Raw genomic sequence first — 16,225 nt, 5'->3', positions numbered from 1 at the left:
GCTGGTAGCTATGATGTGCACTGACCAGCAGGGGGCAGATGCTCAATGCAGGAGCTGCCACCTGGTGGACTATGTGCTTCAATAGCCAACTTCCCATGGTTCCTCCCCCGACCAGCCAGCCTCAATCAGCCCTGATTGCCAGCCAGGCTGAGGGACTCCACCCATGCATGAATTTGTGCACTGGAGCTCTAGTTTATTACACAAAGCAAAGAAAGCAGACAGAATACTAATAGAATTTTGCTTTAGTTCCCCACATTCTAATTTTCCACAGACTGACACAGTGAAGGCCAGATGTCTACACATGTAGTAGGTTCTTACACAGAGTACAACCTCAAAATTTGCAGAATCAGACATACATAGGGGTTGCTGTGGACATATCTGTCTCTCTCCTCTCTGGATGTGTATGGAAAAAATCCTTTCTTATTTCTATAATGTAAGCAAGTTCTCTTTGGGGAGTGTAGGGCATGGTCCTTAGTTTTTTATAACCTGAAGGGTAAACAAATACTTCCAGGTGATAGGTGGGAGGATGTTTTCTATTTTTATTATAGCTTGACAGTTTCCATTGCCAAGAATTTGTAGAACATTCAAGAACACCAAGAAACACAAGATTTTTCTTCCACAATATTCCTTTCTTAGTGTTACATAGTTTTGGCCCCTGGCAAATTTTCCCAAATACATGCCACTCTGTCTACCACTCATATTACTATAATCCACACTGTCTGGTCCCACATGTGTTCAGCTTGTCATATAAAACTCTTCTTTTGTGACTAGTGTGATCCTGAATTTTCTTTTCAAATTTATTTCTTACAGTAGTCCATCCTTATTTAGCCTAAAGTTTTGTCTGAAACTGTAAAGCTTCTAAAATTTGAAGTTATCCTGTCAGTTTAATAACATACTGGTGTCCGGTGCACAATTTATGCACATTGGAAGGAAATTAATTAGAAGAAATATTTTAATATCACTATTCACACTTTCTCTATAATAGAAGTGTCAACCAAATTTATGATAAAAAATGATAGATCAAAACACACACGTGCGATTGGCACCAGTGAGAGCTTTATATGTATCGTGCATGCATGAGTCAACTTTGCCTTTTATATATATAGAATAAACTTGCTTAATTAGACCTGCTTTCTTATGGACTATGTGTACCGGTTAATAATGTGGATTTTTTTTCAATAGATGGAGTTACACATATGTTGATATATATGCGATTTGATATGTATGCTATTTTGTTGTATTGACAAAAAGCTTCAAAACTTCGTATGTCAAATTTTCTGAAGGCATTAACATCATAGATATTTTTACACTTAAAAATGTCAAATTTTGGGCCATAAAAAAAGAACATTTGCGGGAAGTTTTAATTCATTACTTTATTTTGAAGAAAAGGGCTGCTGAAAGTTATCGTATACTTTGGGGAGCTTATGGTGAACATGCTCCATCTCAAGATACTTGTGAATGCTGGTTTAAATGCTTTAAAAGTGATGATTTTGATGTGAAAGACAAAGAAAGTCCAGGTCAACCACAAAAGTTTGAGGACCAACAATTACAAGCATTATTGGATGAAGATGCATGTCAAACTCAAAAACAACTTGCAGAAAGATTAAACATTGCTCAGCAAACAGTTTCCAATTGTTTACAAGCAATGGGAAAGATTAAAGGAAGGAAAATGGGTCCCACATCAACTGAACAAAAGACAGATGGAAAACCGAAGAGTCATCAGTAAAATGTTGCTTCAATGGCACGAAAGAAAGTTTTTTTTGCATCGAATTGTGACTGGCGATGAAAAGTGGATTGATTTTCAGAATCCAAATGCACAAAATCATGGGTTGATCCAGGTCAACCATCACCATCAACTGCAAGGCCAAATCGCTTAGGAAAGAAGACAATGCTCTGCTTTTGGTGGGATCAGGAAGGTGTGGTGTGTTATGAGCTTCTAAAGCCAGGTGAAACCATTAATACTAATCTCTATCGACAACAAATAATCTATTTGAACTACATTTTGATCGTAAAATGACCAGAATGGGCCAGAAAACACGGCAAAATAATTTTGCTTCATGATAATGCAGCATCACACACTTCAAAACCAGTTAAAGACACGTTAAAAGATCTTGCCTGGGAAGTATTTACCCACTTGCCTTATTCAGCAGACCTTGCTCCTTCAGATTACCACTTGTTCAGATCAATGGCACACGCACATTCTGAGCAGCACTTCGAAACGTACGAAGAAGTGGAAAATTGGGTCTCTGAATGGTTTGCCTCAAAACAAGAGTTCTATTGGGATGGTACCCACAAATTACCGGAAAGATGGGGACAATGTGTAGCTAGCAATTGACATTACTTTGAATAAAGCACTTTTGATATTTCTCTTAAAATTATTGTGTTTTCTTTGATCACAAAATCTGCATTATTAATACAAATTAACTATTAACTGGTTAATAATGTGGATTAATTATTAACTGGTTAATAATACAAATTAACTGTTAACTGGTTAATAACTCAGATTAACTATTAACCAGTTAATAATACAGATTAATTTTTAACTGGTTAAAAATGCAGATTAACTGTTAACTGGTTAATAATGTGGATTTTGTAATCCAAAGAAAACACGATAATTTAAAGAGAAACATTAAAAGAGCTTTATTCAAAGTAATGTCCATCGCTAGCTACACATTGTCCCCATCTTTCCGGTAATTTGTGGATACCGTCCCAATAGAACTTTTTTTGTTTTGAGGCAAACCATTCAGAGACCCAATTTTCCACTTCTTCGTATGTTTTGAAGTGCTGCTCAGAAAGTGTGTGTGCCATTGTTCTGAACAATAGGTAATCTGAAGGAGCAAGTTCTGGTGAATAAGAAGGGTGGGTAAATACTTCCCAGGCAAGATCTTTTAATGTGTCTTTAACTGGTTTTGAAGTGTGTGATGGTGCGTTATCATGAAGCAAAATTACTTTGCCATGTTCTGGCCCATTCTGGTCATTTTAAGATCAAAGCGTAGTTCAAATAGATTATTTGTTGTCGGTAGTGTTCAGTATTAATGGTTTCACCTGGTTTTAGAAGCTCATAACACACCACACCTTCCTGATCCCACCAAAAGCAGAGCATTGTCTTCTTTCCAAAGCGATTTGGCCTTGCAGTTGATGTTGATGGTTGTCCTGGATCAACCCATGATTTGTGCATTTGGGATTCTCAAAATCAATCCACTTTTCATCGCCAGTCACAATTCGATGCAAAAAAGACTTTCTTTCGTGCCATTGAAGCAACATTTTACTGATGACTCTTTGGTTTTCCATTCGTCTTTTGTTCAGTTAATGTGGCACCCATTTTCCTTCCTTTAAAATCTTTCCCATTGCTTGTAAACAATTGGAAACTGTTTGCTGAGCAATGTTTAATCTTTCTGCAAGTTGTTTTTGAGTTTGACAGCATCTTCATCCAATAATGCTTGTAATTGTTGGTCCTCAAACTTTTGTGGTTGACCTGGACTTTCTTTGTCTTTCACATCAAAATCATCACTTTTAAAGCATTTAAACCAGCATTCACAAGTATCTTGAGATGGAGCATGTTCACCGTAAGCTTTCAAAGTATTCAGCAGCCCTTTTCTTCAAAATAAAGTAATGAATTAAAAATTTCCGCAAATGCTCTTTTTATTTTGGCCCAAAATTTGACATTTTTAAGTGTAAAAATATCTATGATGTTAATGCCTTCAGAAAATTTGACATATGAAGTTTTGAAGCTTTTTGTCAATACAACAAAATAGCATACATATCAAATCGCATATATATCAACATATGTGTAACTCCATCTATTGAAAAAAAATCTGCATTATTAACCAGTAAACCTAGTAGCTAAACTTTTTCCAGCTCAGTGAAGCACCCCAACTTTTATTTCTGGTAATTGTCAGCAACACAGCAATAATTCTCAACATGATACAGATTATTATTGTAGATCACACAGGGAGAAAAAAGGGTAAAATATTTAACTGTAGCAGTGTTTGACTAAATTCTGTGCAGTGAGAAAACTTGAAGTCATTTTTAAGTTCCACTATTTCTTACTTCTTTTCAGTCGTCAAGTTTCTAATCTTTCTAAATCTCCATTTTCCAGCTAATGAAAAGAAAATAGGATTCCATCGAGTCTCCTATCTACCTACTCCAGGACTTCTGTGAGGATCAAATGAGATGAGGCATGGGAAAATGTTTCACAAACATTTAGTTAAAGTGTAAAATGTTTGCACCTGGCTATAAAGCAAGTCGTATTCTTGGGCTGAAGAAACTCCAAGGAGGCTAGTCACTAGGGAGAGGAAGCCGGGACTTGCCATGTGATGTCATTACCCGTTGTCCACAGCAACTGTTTCCAGGCTGGGCTGGTCTGGGAAAGGAAAGTAACTTAGATGTTTACTCCATAAAAAATTGGATCAATAAACAGGACCAAAATCCTTTGCCTTCTTCCACAAAATTGAAACTTTTATTTAAAAAAATATAAATCATTTGGAAGAAAAAATATGTTATTGAATGATAAAGTACTGGTTTTAAATAATAAGGCAGAGAAAAAGAATTTTCCATAGTAGGCACTATTGAAAAATACTTAAAAATGCAGAGTTATTATTACTTCAGGATGTACAACATTTTCTTCTAAATTTAAAAGCATGTCATCCAATATGTTAATAATTTAGTTAATGCTGAATCCAAGCAAAATATGTAGAAAATATTATCTATTATTTCTAATAATGGTTCTTGAAATATTCTCTGTCCAACAGAATTTTAATAGCACAGCTAAGAAACATTTCTGTACTTTGTTGTTTTTTAACAGTTCCCTATACTTGTAAGCATGTATTTTAGTGCCCTTGTGCCTCTGTCATCATCATTTATCATTGTTTCATTTTAATATATTTTGTTTTTATTAACAAGGGATTCTATTAGCTTTCATTATGCATGATTTTATATTCCATGATGTATTTAAAATAATGGAACTCAAGAGGGTTATTTTGCTGACATCTAGACAACTCACATAAGCAACAACAGCCCATGGGTCTTTAAATACCTCATTTAGTGCCATGTAGTCAACAGAGTAGATTTGCTTTCTTGTGTTATCATTGCAGAAAGCCACGGATCCACCTTGAAGCAATTAAATAAATACACTGCTTTGAAAGATTACCATTAAAATTTGTTTTTTAGATAGATTAAACTTAATTAAGTATTCTTTAAAGTGTTAACATAACACAGTGTAGACAGATGAGAATAATAGCTTTGCTAATAGGGTATGTCTGTATCCCAGAACATCATGAGTTATTGCACAAAAACCTTTGTCAAAGCATTGTCATAAATAAGAAAAATGTGGTTATGGTGAAAACATAATTTTTCATGTTATTGTACAGCTTTACTTTCCTGGAACAGAGACTCTCTCTGCATTTGTCATTTGGCAAATTTTTACTCATCTTCAAGACTCAACGCATGTGTTACAAACATTGTAAAATGTTTCATTACACACCAAGTGTCTCTTTCTACTCCTTCTCCGTCATACAGCTCAAGGCTTGTCCCAATCACCTTTGTATGCTGAGATATTGAATAAAATCAATTATGAGTTAATGAAAGAGGTGAATGGAATAATATTTGTTTTGTATTATAATATTTTGTTATTATATGTGGAATCTTTAATAAGGAGAATAAAATTTAAAAACCAAATTTTTAAAACATAGGACAGGTATAATGAATATGAAAAAAAAAACACACTAATGACCAATATAATAATGAATGATCAAAACTGCAAAAATCCCAAGTTAAACACATAGAATACAGTAATTTAGTGATCACTTTGTAAAATACCTTTCCCTCAGTCCGGAATTAGTACTTAGTCTCAGGCCCAACAACAATCTTGTCATATTTTCATACTAACTCATATGACAAAGTATTGTAATTTTTTCTACTTGTCTCCTGCATGTCAAGGACCATCTTTAAAAGATGGCACATTTCTAACGTATGGTTATGTACTTTTATTATCAGCATAAATTTCTGAATATTTCATATCCACAATTAATGCTGAATGAACGAAATAAATTACTGCATGGTTATGTGTTATCACCAAATGTAATGTCCTTGTAGAGCCATTTCGCCATAGGGCTTTTTATGAGGCTTCCCATTTTGAAAAGATGATACCCTCATAAATTGACCTTTCAACCCACTTCTAAAATCTTTATGTTTTAAATCACTTTAAACACTGTGTCAAAATTGCCTGGATTTTGAAATTTTCCTTCTATTTAATATACTACATTAATGTTGGGCCTACCAAAAAATCAGTTGAGTTTTGTAGAACATACACTTGTTTGTGTGTGTGGAAGGAAAGAGTAAGAACAGCATATTTTTTTTATTTTTTTTTTTTTGCTTCTCAGAAATTTATGATTCTTTATAGAGGGTTTTTTTCTGGTAGTTTTAATATGAATATTATAAATGTTTTCACTTGATCATATTTCTTTGTTTTAGCAATCATTCTACCTAATAAAAGTGTAATATGTAAATTGAATGCACCTTCGCTACGCCCAAGCCATGCCCACCAGCCAATCAGGGTGAGTGTGCAAATTAACCCAACGAAGATGGCGGTTAATTTGCATACATAGGCGCCCTGAGCAGACCCCCTGCGACGGATCTCAGGGAGCTGGGGTCCGCTCCGGCACCAGGCCGAAAGCCTTGCTTTTGGCCTGGTGCCAGAGCAGACCCCCTGCAATCGATGGCAGGGAGCTGGGGGTTGCTTTTTCCTGGTGCAAGAGCAGACCCCTGCGATCGATCACCTGGACAGGGAGCTGGGGGTATGCTTTCGGCCTGGGCAGGAGTAGACCCCCTGCGATAGATCGCAGGAAGCTGGGTGTCCGCTCTGGCCTGGGCCGAAAGCCTCAACCAGAGGCTTTCAGCCTGGTGCCAGAGCAGACCCCCAGCAATCGATGGCAGGGAGCTGGGGGTTGCTTCGGCCTGGTGCAGGAATGGACTCCCTGCAATCGATCACAGGGAGCTAGCTGTCCACTCTGGCTCCAGGCCGAAAGCCTCCGGCGGAGGCTTTTGGCCTGGTACCGGAGCAGACCCCCTGCAATCGATCACAGGAAGGTGAGGGTTGCTTCAGCCTGGTGCAGGAGTGGACCCCCTGCAATCAATCGCAGGGAGCTGGGGGTTGCTTCGGCCTGGTGCAAGAGCAGACCCCTGCGATCGATCGCCTGGGCAGGGAGCTGGGAGTATGCTTTCGGCCTGGGCAGGAGCGGACCCCCTGCGATGGATCGCAGGGAGCTGGGGGTCGGCTCCTGCCCAAGAGGCTTTAGGTCTGGGCAGGCCTGGGCAGGGGCTGAGCCAGTGATCAGAGACAGCTGGAGGGGCCTGCCCAGGCCTAAAGCTTCGGCCAGAGGCTTTAGGCCTGGGCAGGGCCCAGCCCTCGATTGGTGTGAACTATAGAGGAAACACCTTTTCTGACTGCACATTGGCTAAGCTTCCTGTATGCCACTGGTAATATTCTTAGTAACTTGGGTAATAAGAATCCAAAAAGGTGATCTAGGGTTTTTCCACCACACTTCTGGAGAAAAAAATGAAGGTCTGCTGCTGGAGGGCTAAGAAATATCATGTCCTGCCCTAGCCGGTTTGACTCAGTGGATAATGCCTCGGCCTGTAGACAGCAGGGTCTGGGTTCGATTCTGATCAAGGGCATGTACCTTGGTTGCAGGCTCCTCCCTGGCTGGGGTCCAGATCAGGGCTCATGCAGGAGGCAACCAATCAAAGTGTTTCTCTCTGTCTTTCCCTTTCTCTTCCACATTCTCTAAAAGTCAATGGAAACATACCCTCAGGTGAGGATAAAAAATAAATAAAGAAATGCATATCCTATGAAAGATACATCTTGAAAATGCCTAAAGAAAGTTGTCATTTTTTCTTGATGAAGGGACTGGAGTCTGTTTTCTTGATGAAAACACCTTGGTGGCTGCGGTGACTGGCAGTGGCTGCAGCAGTGGGGTGATGGGGCTGGTGCCTTCCCCTGATCAGCCCGGTTGCCTCCCACAAAGGGAGGCCAGACTGCGGCTTGGGCCCGCTCCCCGTGCGGCGTGGGCCTAAGCCATCTGTAGGACATCCCCTGAGGGCTCCCAGTATGTGAGAGGGGGCAGGTTGTGCTGAGGGACCCCCGACCCCTAGTGCATGAATTTTGTGCATTGGGCCCCTAGTTAGTTAATGTAAAAAACATTGTCTCAACTCTAAATATTATAAATAAATGTGGGCTGTAGATTTTTTTCCTTAATCATGCAGTAGTTTAAACCATAATTATGCTCTGTTTATTTATTTATGTATTCTTTTTGTGTTGTATGTGTTTTTCTATGCCAGATTAGATCACCTTGGAGACCAGATTGGTTATGTGAAGGTAGGAGTAGGAGTGGCCTTGCTTGCAACAATGTTCTCTCTGAAACTGACATCTCCAAGGTGTGAAGTACAGTGCATTTTTTCATGCACTATTTGTCGACATACACAGAAATGTGTCCTTTATAGTCCTTCTATTTTTATGATCCAAGCTTCTTATTTTGTCACAAATTTGAGGTATTTCCAGGGCCCCTGCTCAGTGTTTAATAAGTCGGGAAACCATTTACCATGCCAATTAATCACTTAGCTGCATAGGAAAACTCTGGGTGAGTTTGCCAGTGGTAAATCCTCTTAGTCATCCAATACAGACATCTCTATCCTTATATCTGAATGAAGTGGACATCTCTATCCTGTATCACTTTGTATGGCCTTGCATAGAAGGTCACATATTATTTCTACTACATTCTATTCATCAAAGAACTTACAAAGGCTCAACCAGATTCAAAAGGAGAGAATATAAATTCCATCTCTTCACGGAAAAGTGGCAGGGCCAGGAAGAGCATGTGCTATTGAAACTATTCTTGCAGTCATTTCTGAAATGTGAACTTGCACAGTTCCTTCTCTCATAACAAAAAATTCACATTCTGGCTCCATGCAAAATACACTCTCAACAAACCCATTAAAATCTTGCCCTGTGACATCATTTGCCTTAGCTTAGAGGTTTAAGGACCTTGTTTTTTAAGTCAGATCCAGGTGTGAATGAGTCTTCTCAACACAAAGCTCTGGCTTCTCAGTGCAGGTCATTTAGTACCATCTCTCTCCCTTGGGAGATGTGTGATGTAAAGACACATCTATTTCTGCAAACACACAAGAACATACACTGGTGGAATTAACATAAGAAAACTTCTCTAGATACACTCCTCACAGAGGAGATACCACAACAATCAGTGACCCACACCAATTCTGGAATCCCATTGCACACATGTGTTCCTTATTTCATTAGGGCATTGGCCCACTGGGGAAAGATTTTCCACAGTTCTTGGTTCAACCCTCTGGACTTTTTATTTGTGCTCTGAAGAACACTTTCCTTTATGTAAAACATACCCATTGTTTATAGTTTGGTAGTTTCTTCAGTCTTTTTGTCCACGACAGTATGGCAGTCCAAACTACTCTCCATTTTGTGCTATCCCTGATTCTTTAAATCCAAGTAGATTTGATTCCTTTGACTGCTATTTGGGTTGACTGTGAATTAACACCTTTATGTGGTTTCCCAGTGTTGCCTGGACTTTCTCACATAAAGGTGTTCTGGCAAGAGCCTCCACTAGTATCCCTGCTGAAAGTTAGCATTGACTCTATAGTCAGGCTTTCAGCTGACTACAATTTTTGGCCTTTGAGGCAACACAGCTTTTGCACAATGGAGAAATGAGGAGCCATGCCTTCTGTGTTTTTTCCAACTTGTGTATTCATGAGTAAGACAAATGTTGTCCCTTTAAACCATTACATTTTAGGATGATTGCTTATGCAGTGATAGATAATTAGAATAATATCTAATTTAAGATATCTTTATTTATTTTTAAATATGTTATTATTATTATTATTATTATTATTATTATTTTAGAGAGAGAGGGAGGGGGAGGGAGAGAGAGTTAGAAACATCGATGAGAGAGAAACATCCATCAGCTGCCTCCTGCACACCCCCTACTGGGGATGTGCCCGCAACCAAGGTACATGCCCTTGACCAGAATTGAACCTGGGACCTTTCAGTCCTCAGGCTGACGCTCTATCCACTGAGCCAAACTGGTCAGGGCTTAAGATATCTTTAAATATCTCCTCATCAATTCACAAAATGAATTAATATATAAATGTTATAAGTAAATTTGAAATTTTATTAAATATAAACTATTCAGGTAATTAATCATGGCAGTATAAAAGACTACATGTTCTAAGAAATGTTTCCCTGTATGGAAATTGGGATCATCTTTTATTACTTTGCAGGAAATTATCCATGATTCATTCATTCAACAATGTGGTAGCAACAGACTGGGAGAGTTTAATAGTTTCTTGATTGTAACTCTTTGAGCACAATGGAGGGACTTTAAAGTATTTTAAAAGTAACACTGTGCTTTTATAGGTGATGTGTTCATAAATTTTGAAGGCGTTTTCTCCACTGGGTAATTTAGCCAGCTTATTATTTTTTATTGTTTAAACTTATAAATCTCTAAGTTATGGCTCTGTAGGGTAGTTATTTCTTAAGTTGAAATAACCCTATATGTTCTCAAAGAAATTTAGTTCCTCGTGGTGGAGTATGGTTAAAGTAAAATAATCCCCTAACCTTTACTAAATAATGTAAAGGAAACCATCTCCACTAAAATTTCGGCACACTTTATTAATTGTGTTTTTGAGTTAGATAAAATTTATTTTACTTATATTAAATTTTATTCTAATCCTCAATTTGATCCAGAATTTGATTATGATCACAAATATTGATTACTAAAGACATTTTAAAGGCTCTCAGCATTTGCTACACACTGCAGATTTGATTCATGAATTTGAAAGTGGTCAAAGATAAAACGTATCTGTGTGTGTCATGTGACTAATACTCATTCTGTTTTCAAGTATGATGTAGGTTTTAAAGGATGGACTTTGGTGTCAAACATATGTGAGATAATAAGTTTCTTTGTTGTATACCTTCTTTGTAACTATCAGGAAATTATTTCATTTTCTTAGTTTCAATATGTAAAGCTACCAGATCAAGGTAGTCATAATACATGGCTAATAAAATTAGTCATAATACATGACTAATAAAATCAAATGGAATAATTTAAGTGATCTTAAAATGAGGACCATCACATGCTGAGATAAATAAAACTCTTAGAACATATTCCAGGATAGGTACAAGCTTAATTAATTATGTAAGTAAATTGAATATGGTATAGAAACCTATATACTATTTTATAGAGTCAATGTGTCTGCTGAAACCCAAGTCTGAAATAAAGTTTTTTAAAAAATTTATTTATTGTTGATGGTGTTACAGATGTCCTCCACTCTCCCCCCATTTGCCCTCTTTCACCCAGCTCCCTCCTCACCCCAGGCCTTCACCACACTATTGTCTATATCCATGGGCTATGTATATGTATGTGCATGTACATTCTTTGGTTAATCTCTTCCTGTTTCACTCACCCTCCTCCCTCTTGCTGAAAACCAATATCAACAGTAATTAATATAAATGTGAGAAGTCCTGTCAGAAGGCTGAATTTGAGCTCTTTGATATTCATAGGATGAATATTTGCATTTTATTACCTACTGCTGACTCAGTGTCCTAAAGCAAATTCCCCCAAACCTGATAATCTTACTGTTTACTAAACATTACAATTGACATGTCTGTTTGCATTCCTAAAAGGCAATTGTGTATTCTAGTACATAAAAGCAGACAGGGGAAGAGGGGGGTTGAGGGGTGGGAGGGTGGGCAGATGGACTCAGACTGGAAAAAACTCAGTGGAACTTGACTGCTACAGTTAAACTTTCCCTGGCTTCCCCCCATAATTCCAAATTAATGTTTCTTGTCTTGTGTTTTAATTTGTGCATCAGCTCTTTCTCCAAGCCTTTGAACCCGAAAACCGCACTGGCCATGGTTTTCCACAGCCTCTGAGATCTGTCCTTCTGTTCCATGAATCCATACCTCTGTACTATTTTGTTCCTCAGTTTATATTGTTTATTAGATTCCATATATAAGTAAGATCATGTGATACTTATCTTTCTCTAACTGGCTTATTCTGCCTATAATAATAGTCTCTGTTTCATCCATGCAGTCTCAAATGGTAAGAGATCCTTCTCTTCTATATCTGCATAGCAATCCATTGTGTAAATGTACCACAGCAATTGTATCCACTCATCTACTGATGGGCACTTGGGCTGTTTCCAGATCTTAGTTACTGTAAATTGTGCTGCTATGAACATAGGGGTGCATAGATTCTTTCTGTTTGGTGTTTCAGGATTCTTAGTATATATTCTCAAGAAGTGGGGTTGCTGGATCAAAGGGCTGTCCATTTGTAATTTTTTTTTTTTTTTTTTTTTTTTTTTTTTTTTTTTTTTTTTTTTGAGTTCTGGCTAGGAAAGAATTAGGGGGCAAGACCCCAAACTGTAAGAGAACATTTATTTGGTAAGTTACAGAAATAGAAGTAATTCCTAGAACAGATGGGCTGAGGAAACTAATTATAGAGGTAAAGGAAGGTCCCTTGGAGCTGGGGAGTGAGGAAGCTAATGGTAACATGCCTGTGGGGGCGAGGGAGGGTGAAGGAAAAGGGATGAGGGTGCTCTCAGGCTTTCTCAGACCTAAGGGTTTTATGGCAGATATTTTAGGGGAGGTCCCAGGGGAAGAGCTCAATAGAATATTCTGCAGTTTCCCAGGTGTGTCCTTTCAGGGTTGAGGTCGCCACTGATTGATTGGCAGGCACCAGGGCAAGGGCTCATTATTCAATGCAGCTGGTCCTGAGGCTGATTTTATTGCTTACCTGGGCCTGGAGCTGAAATAATACTGAGGAATAGAGGTTGTCTACAGGGAGGAAAGGTCAGGGGGCCTACTCTGTGGATATGCCAGGTGAGGAAGTCACCCTGGGGGAAGGGTCCCACCCTATAATGGATTGTTCCTTGCTAGGCACCTGGGGCTTTTCCACCCTGGTGACCTTCTGTACCGCCCTTCATCCTTGGTCCGCTTATGGCTGTCTAACTGCCTAACATGGGTTATCAAGAAACAAAAACTTTTTAATTAGCATTTTTTATATGCAGGAATTTTAGAAAGATTTGAAACTCAACTGGTGGTCAGAAAAGTGAGACTTCTATGCCATCTGGAGGTGAGGAAAGGCTAGGGGTTTGGATCTTCTGGTGTTGTGGGAGACAATTCACTGGAAGGTGAGAGGAAGAAATGTTTGGTAAGCAAAGGTGGTCCACTTAATAGGTAAGTCTCAGGTGTAAAGGGTATCTCTGATAATAGTTCTCTTCCAGGTACAAAGGTCCCTTTTCTAATGTACATTTCCTTTATAATTGCTGATTATCTCACAAATGGGGAATGTTATATTTCTTGGGGGTGGGGAGGACAATGAGGAAAGAGCTAAGGGCTTTTCATGAGTCTATTGGGTTTTGATTGCTCTCAACTCAAAATAAGCCACATCCAAAATGGTGAAAGGAGGTTTTAGGGGTAAAGTAGGTAGATTTAGGAAATTTTAAAAAATGAAGGGGTCCATGGGAAAGCACAGGGCTGCAAAGAGTATACAGTCACCGAATAAGGGAGCTGCCAGAAGGTACACATTCCATAGAATAAGGGAGCCCATTTGTAATTTTTGAGGAAGCTCCATACTGTTCTCCACAGTGGCTGCACCAGTCTGCATTCCAACCAGCAGTGCACGAGGGTTCCCTTTGCTCCACATCCTTTCCAGTGCTTGTTGTTTGTTGTTTATTAATGGTAGCCATTCTGGCAGTTGAGAGGTGATACCTTGTGGTTTTAATTTGCATTTCTCTGATGATTAGTGATGTTGAGGATTTTTTCATATGTCTCTTGGCCATCTGTATGTCCTTTTTGGAGAAGTGCCTATTCAGGCTGTTTGCCCATTTATTAATTGGACTAGTGGCACAGTGCACAAAATTCATGCATGGGAGGGGGTGTCCCTTAGCCCAGCCTGCACCCTCTCCAATTGGACATCCCTCTCACAATCTGAAACTGCTGGCTCCTAACCGCTCACCTGCCTGCCTGCCTGACTGTCCCTAACCACTCTGCCTGCCAGCCTGCTTGCCCCTAACTGGCCCCCATTGGCCTTCTCACCACCAACTACCTCCCTTGCTGGCCTGATTGCCCCCAACTGCCCCCACCAGCCTGATCACCCCCAAAAGCCCCCCTGCCTGCCTGCTCTCCCCAACTGCCCCCCCCACCAGCCTGATTTATCCCAACTGCACCCCCCTGCTGGCCTGATCACCCCCAACTTCCCCCCCCTCTGCTGGCATGCTCGCCGCCTACTGTCCACTTCCTGCCAGCCTGCTCGGCCCCAAATGCCACCCCCACTGGCCTGCTTGCCCCCAACTGCCCACCCTGCCAGCACACTTGCCCCAAACTGCCCCTCCCACTGGCCTGATCTCCTCCAACTGCCCCCCCTGCTGGCCTGCTTGCCCCCAACTGGTCCCCCCTGCCTGCCTGCTTAGCCCTAACTGACACCCCCCTGCAGGCCTGCTCACTCCCAACTGCCCTCCCCTCCTGGCCTGATCACCCCTAACCGCCTCTGCCTCAGCCCTGCCACTATGGCTTTGTCTGGGTGGTGGCCATGGAGCCAGCTGGGGCATCCAAGGAAGCCCAGCCTCCACCTCCCACCCGCTCTCCTCCTGCCCACTCCAGCGGGCTCCGTGGCTCTGGCCAGTGCTGCCATCTTTGTCGCATCAATCTGCATATTCCCTCCTTATTGGCTGTGGGTGCTGCTATCTTTATTGTGAAGTGATGGGTTAATTTGCATATTACTCTTTTATTAGATAGGATTGTTCTTCCTAGTCTTTAGTTGTATGAGTTCTTTTTATATTTTGGAAATTAACTCCTTATCAGATGTATCATTGGTGAATATATTATCCTATATAGTGGGTTCCCTTTTCATCTTGTTGGTGGTTTCTTTTGCTGTGCAGAAGCTTTTTAGTTTGATGTAATTCTAGTTGTTTATTTTTATATAGTTTGTATTTAATTTGTTAAATGGGTCATTTAATCAAACTCTGTACATGACAAATTTCATGACAAATTTGAAGTGCCTCATGATACAAATATGTTTGTGTCCAACTGAAAATTGGAAATATTAAAGCACGGAAGAAAATTCTGGAGTTAGTGATTTGGGATTTTGGCAACAGATTGATTGCCTTTTAGTGAGTTTGATATATGTTTTTATGCCTTTATAGTTTTAGATAAACAGATGTTGAGGAGGAATCTGGCAACAGGTAAAATATTAGGAAAAGATTATTTGGGTTATAATTAGTTGGAAATGTGCATGCTTTGTAGGGCCGTTACCAATGTTTTAAAATATGTAAATAATTTAGTAAAATGAGCAGTGGAAACTAAAATTACAATGTTTAATTTATATAGAAATATCAACATCTGTATTGCACAATAAATAATTAAACAAATTAATTAGGAGGCTTTAGAAGGTGTTTGGATAATAATGTATTACTGAACCAGCCCAGAATAAGTAGTACCATATCTTTGCACAAAAATTTAACATTTATTATCACTTTATCTTAATTGACAAAGATTGCTGCTCAATTTTTTTTTTTAAAACTTCAGGTTTCAGAATCAGTTGTATATATCTACTTATACATTAGTGTTTATTGTCAGTGCACATATAGATGTTGAGGATCTAAGGAAACTCCTTATGTTTCTACATACTTTAATAGATCTGAGTGAAGGAACTGAATCCAATAATTACATATAAACAGCAAGCAGGTGTATTAATTCAAGAAAATGTTTATGATTCCCTTTGCATTACCAGTTTCTAGGCATGCCAACAGAGCAAATTAGAGGCCTGAGGCCAATTCATGGTTATGCATTACTCTTCAATTGTTATTAATGCAAATTTCAAGAGTGCACAGAGTAAAGATTTTGTTATTAATGGAAGATAATGAAATAAAGATATTTATTTATATGATTATGACTTATTAAACATATTTTTAAATTTATGTTCATGGGATCTACTACAAACTTGTGGGAATCCTGATTGTGCTATCTCTTACCCGGTATGAACTGCCAGTGGCAGAATCACATTATTTTCTTATTCATCTTCCCAGTACCTCATACTTAATTTCATAGGTGGAAATGCTTAATAAATGATTTTGCAACATACAAATTATATATGTATATAGAATTTTACACTTGAAACTTATATAATTTATTAACCAA

Source organism: Eptesicus fuscus, chromosome 8, assembly GCF_027574615.1.
Source record: "Eptesicus fuscus isolate TK198812 chromosome 8, DD_ASM_mEF_20220401, whole genome shotgun sequence".
NCBI classification, from domain to species: Eukaryota; Metazoa; Chordata; class Mammalia; order Chiroptera; family Vespertilionidae; genus Eptesicus; species Eptesicus fuscus.
The sequence above is the reverse complement of the archived record's forward strand: the minus strand, read 5'-3'. Positions refer to the sequence as shown.